We start from the raw sequence: 4,992 nt of genomic DNA on the forward strand, positions 1-4,992 counted from the left end.
CCAAAGGAAGTCTGGACAAGTGGTCTGCTACACTATTTTCTTTCCCTTTCTTGTCTTTGATTTCTAGCTCAAATACTTGGAGGAGTAGAATCCATCTTAATAATCTGGGCTTTGCATCCTGTTTTGTCAAAAGATATTTAAGAGCAGCATGATCAGTGTATACAATCACTTTTGAACCCATTAAATATGATCTAAACTTATCAAAAGCATATACAACAGCTAAAAGTTCTTTTTCTGTTGTTGTGTCAGAAATAGGGTATATTATTCCTGCATCTAACAGTTTTATGACCTCTTTTTTAACTACCTCTTTCATGGCTGGGTTTAACCTCCTTTGTGGCTGCACAACAGGCTTAAAATTCTCTTCAAATAAAATTCTGTGCTTACAAAATGAGGGATTTATACCTTTCAGATCTGCAATACTCCAGCCAATTGCAGATTTGTGTTCTCTCAAAATTCTGAGCAATTTTTCCTCTTGTTCTTCCTTAAGTTCATTGTTGATGATGACTGGATTTACATGTTTCTCATCCAGAAATGCATACCGTAGGTGTGAAGGGAGTTGTTTCAGTTCTAACCTTTGCCTTTCCTCTTCTTTACCATCCTTTTTCAGCTCTTCTTTCACTAAATTTTCTGCAGGTTTTTGGATCGGCAGAGCTTCCAATTGCTTCTGCATTTCCATGATATCTTCTTCATTCAGAGTTTCAGATTTGTCATTCCCTGTAGATATTATCTCTTCTAACACAGCAATTTCATCAAATTCTTTCATATGGTGTTGTGTAATAAAAGCATCCAGTATATCTACCTTCATACATGTATTATCTTCAACTGGATATTTTAAAGCTTCAAACACATTAAATATTACCTTCTCATCTTGAACTCGAAGTATAAGTTCACCTTTTTGCACATCTATTAAAGCTCTTCCGGTTGCAAGAAATGGCCTCCCTAGGATCAAAGGAATGTTAGAATCCACTTCCATGTCCAGAATCACAAAATCTGCAGGAAAAATGAACTTGTCAACTTTAACTAATAAATCTTCAACAACTCCATATGGAAAAGTGTATGATCTATCAGCTAGCTACAGTGTAATGTTGGTAGGCTTCACTTCCTCTATGCCAAGTTTCTGTAGAACAGCTAATGGCATCAGATTTATGCTTGCTCCCAAGTCACACAATGCTCTTCCCACAGTGCAGTTTCCTATTTCACAAGGAATGCTAAATGATCCAGGATCTTTCAACTTTTGAGGAAGCTTTCTCTTAAGAATGGCACTGCACTCCTCTGTCAAAGGTACTGTTTTGTCATGCTCTAGCTTCCTTTTTCTGGAAAGTAGTTCTTTCATGAACTTTGCATATGAAGGCATTTGCTCCAAAGCTTCTGCAAAAGGAATGTTAATTTGTAATTTCTTAAAGACATTCATAAACCTTTCAAATTGTTCCTCTTGTATTTTTCTCTATTGGCTTACAAGCTTCCTCAAAGAGTTGAGTTGCTTTTTGGTTTTCCTTTCAGAATTCATGGGAACTTTTTCTTTTTCTTCTGAATGGTCTTTCTTCAATAGCTTAAAATTTCCTTGTTGCAGATCTTTTTCAATGTTTCTTTCTGCTGCATCATTCACTTTCTTTTCTGCTGGTTTAGGGCTTGCAACTACAGCTCCACTCCTTGTAGTTATGGCTTGACATTGCTCTTTAGGATTGATTACTGTATTGCTTGGAAATCTTCCTTCATCCCTGCTGGATAATTGTTCAGCTAATTGTCCAATCTGTGTCTCTAGTTTCTTCATGGAAGCTTCTTGGTTTTTGAAGCTTGTTTGAGTCACTTTCATGAATTGCAGCATAGTCTCTTCCATCTCAGTCAACCTCTCATTCATAGGTCTAGAAAATTTCTGATTTCCTTGAGGTTGAGTGGATGAATTCCTCTGAAAATAAGGCTGTTGTGTTGTTGGACCTGCATTAGAAAAAGGCAATTTGAGTTAGAATTCTTTGCAGCAGAATATTGATTATTCCAATTAGAATACTGCTGAGTTCTATTATTCAAAAATTGAAATCCGGGGGGATATGATGGCTGTTGTCTCTGAAAATTATTCATATAATTCACTTGCTCTTGTGGTTCACTTGTGGATGCCTCACATGCACCATTTGCATGGTTTCCTCCACAAAAATCACAACTTAGCTGACTGGTAGGCATACTCCCTGTTTGACAATTGTTGATTTGTTGTGTTAAGGCAGCTAATTGTTCTGAAAACATTTGATTTTGTAGCTGATTTTGCACAAGAAAAGTTTCCAGAACTTTAGCTTCATGACCAGAGTTTCTTCCTTGGTTCCTTGAGTTTGAATTCTGATACATTGAAGATGCCATCATGTCAATAATCCTCTGAGCTTCGTCCAAAGACTTTGTATTTAATGAACCTCCAGCAGCAGCATCAACCATTGTTCTTGTTACTGCATTCATCCCATTATAAAAAGTTTCCAATTGCATCCAATCTGGAATACAATGATGTGGACACCTTCTAAGCAGTTCTTTGTATCTTTCCCAAGCTTCATACAATGATTCTCCATCTTGCTGAACAAAGGATGTAATATCTCCTCTCAGTTTAGCAGCTTTGGATGGAGGGAAGTACTTGGTTAGAAACCTGTTCACAAGTTCTGTCCAAGTTGTAATGCTTCCTTGTGGTTGAGCTTGTAACTAGCATTTTGCTCTATCTCTCAAGGAAAAAGGAAATAGTCTCAGTCTGATGGCTTCTTCACTAACCCCATTTATTCTTATGGTGTCACATAGCTGTAGAAAATTTGAAATATGTAAGTTAGGATCATCAGAATTTCCACCAGAAAACTGATCTTGTTGGACTAAGTGTAACAAGGCAGGTTTAATCTCAAAATGGTTGGCTTGAATAGTTGGCCTGATTATAGAAGAGTTAAAACCTTGCATGTTAGGAATTGCATAGTCCCATAATGTTCTAATTCTATTTTGTTCTGCCATCTCTATTTCTGAATTTAGTTGTCTCAAAGATGTAGGTGTTCTTTTCACTCTAGGATTACTCTGAGATTCTGGAGAATGGACAACTTCTAACTCACTATCACTCCCTATGGCTTTTTCTGCTCTAGACTCTTTTCTCAATCTTCTTAAGGTTATGTCTATGTCAGGATCAAAGACTAGAGTTGATTTGTTTTTGTTTTTGCCACGCATATACAATTCAAAATGAAGTAAAAGTAAACTACAAGTTAGTATTCAGAACTGCACCACGAAAATTATGCAGCAAATATCAGTAAAAGTAATTGAAACACAAGTTTAAAAGTTGCAGAATGGACAAAATGTCTAACTACAGACTAATACTACAGAAATTCAAAGAAACAAAATACTCAATCTAGCTATTCTCATGTTACTAATGATATTGAAACTCAAATTTCCCCGGCAACGGCGCCCAAAACTTGTTGTTTGCAATCTAACACTAGCAAGTGCACTAGAATTGCAGCAAGTGATGAGTAAATTTAAGATCAGAATATCGTCTCCACAGGGAATTTAGGTTTCAAGTACCACTTCACAGAATTATAACCATTTGAGCCATACGAATTTTGGAATGAGATTTGTAACATATAACAGCAGTAAACAAAAGCAATTAAAGTAAAGAACTTGCAGAAAAACAGAGTATGTAATGAAATGAGATAGGAATGAAGAATAGTTAGGAATTTACTTCACAAGAATATTAGTATTAATTCAATTATGCCTCTGAACATTCAAGAACTTGGTTAATTGACAATCAGTTTCGCATAGTAATAGCCAAAGGTTAATTCCTTAACTCATTGACCCTAACAATCCACTAAACCTCCCTAATCCCTTAGGTGAGATTCAATTTCAAGTTGCATTAAGAATTAGAACTATAAGATTGCAGAATTAGGTCTTCTTATCCCTAAGAAATCCCTAAACTCTGGTTGCCAATTCAGATCGGAGCAAACAATCCAATTCCCATTGGTAAAGATTCCTCTTGATTAATCAAATGAATTTCCATTCAAAGATTGCATGAAAAGCAGAATTAACAACTCAATTAATCAAAGAACTTAAAGTTCAGAAGATAAAGTCGAATCAATACATCAATTCGAGTTCCATAAACCCCTAACTATGGGAAATTAAGCACACATTGCAACAAAAACAAAGAAAGTAGAAGAAGAAGATGAAGAAGAATGCAGAGCAGCCATGGCCACGAGCTCCAGCCCGATCCCTCTTCTTGGAGCTTCAAGCTTCGACCCCAATCTTCTCTCCACTCTCTCTCAACGAGAATCTAACTAACAAAACAGAAAATGAGCCAAAGATCCTAGTTTTCGCGCTTCAATCATGTATATATAGAAACCCCAGTTCTGCGCATTGTCACTTTTCTTCACAAGAGTAACCACGCAGAAGCTTTATGTAGTGCGCGTGTTCACTTTCAAGAGCAAGAGTAACCACGCGCAACTTGCAGAGTTGAAGGCTTCTCTGGAACATTCACTTTTATTCATAATAGTGGCAACGCAGGAGGTCAAGGGCTGCGCGTGATCACTTTCGTGAGTAATAGTAACCACGCGCAAGCTGTCCTGATACAAGTGCCTCTGGAACGCTCACTTTCGTTGGCGAAAGTGACAACGCACACTGGCAACGCTCACTCTTGTAAATAAAAGTGATTACGCACAGACTCTTCTTCTCCTTTAGGCTCTGGAATGATCACTTTCACTAACAATAGTGATCACGCCCAGGCTGCAACCCATAATTCTTGTATTTTGGAGTCCAACATTGCCATTCTTCCTCTTCCTTCCCATTGATTCTCCATTTTCATGACTTTTGCTCAGCTTATTCCTTCAAAACAAGATAAATTCCTTAAGAACTAAGCATAAATTCTACAAATGCGAAAATAACTACAAATTGAAATAAAACTTTCAATCATTCTCTTTTTCAAAGTTTTTCTGCTTTCTTCATATATTTTCCTTATTAAATGAGCTAGAATTATGCTAAAATATCAATAAAAATATGGATTCA

The 4,992-nt window shown here is 36.7% G+C and overlaps 1 non-coding gene across 1 annotated transcript; it reads left to right on the forward strand.

The window, feature by feature from the left end:
- The first annotated feature begins 2,476 nt into the window (after positions 1 to 2,476).
- LOC113870586 lies at positions 2,477 to 2,583 on the forward strand. The gene has a single exon (XR_003505607.1). It is a non-coding gene; the product is annotated as a small nucleolar RNA R71 (small nucleolar RNA).
- Positions 2,584 to 4,992: the final 2,409 nt, after the last annotated feature.

This window comes from Abrus precatorius, unplaced genomic scaffold, assembly GCF_003935025.1.
Source record: "Abrus precatorius isolate BTA unplaced genomic scaffold, Abrus_2018 Scaffold6, whole genome shotgun sequence".
NCBI lineage: Eukaryota > Viridiplantae > Streptophyta > Magnoliopsida > Fabales > Fabaceae > Abrus > Abrus precatorius.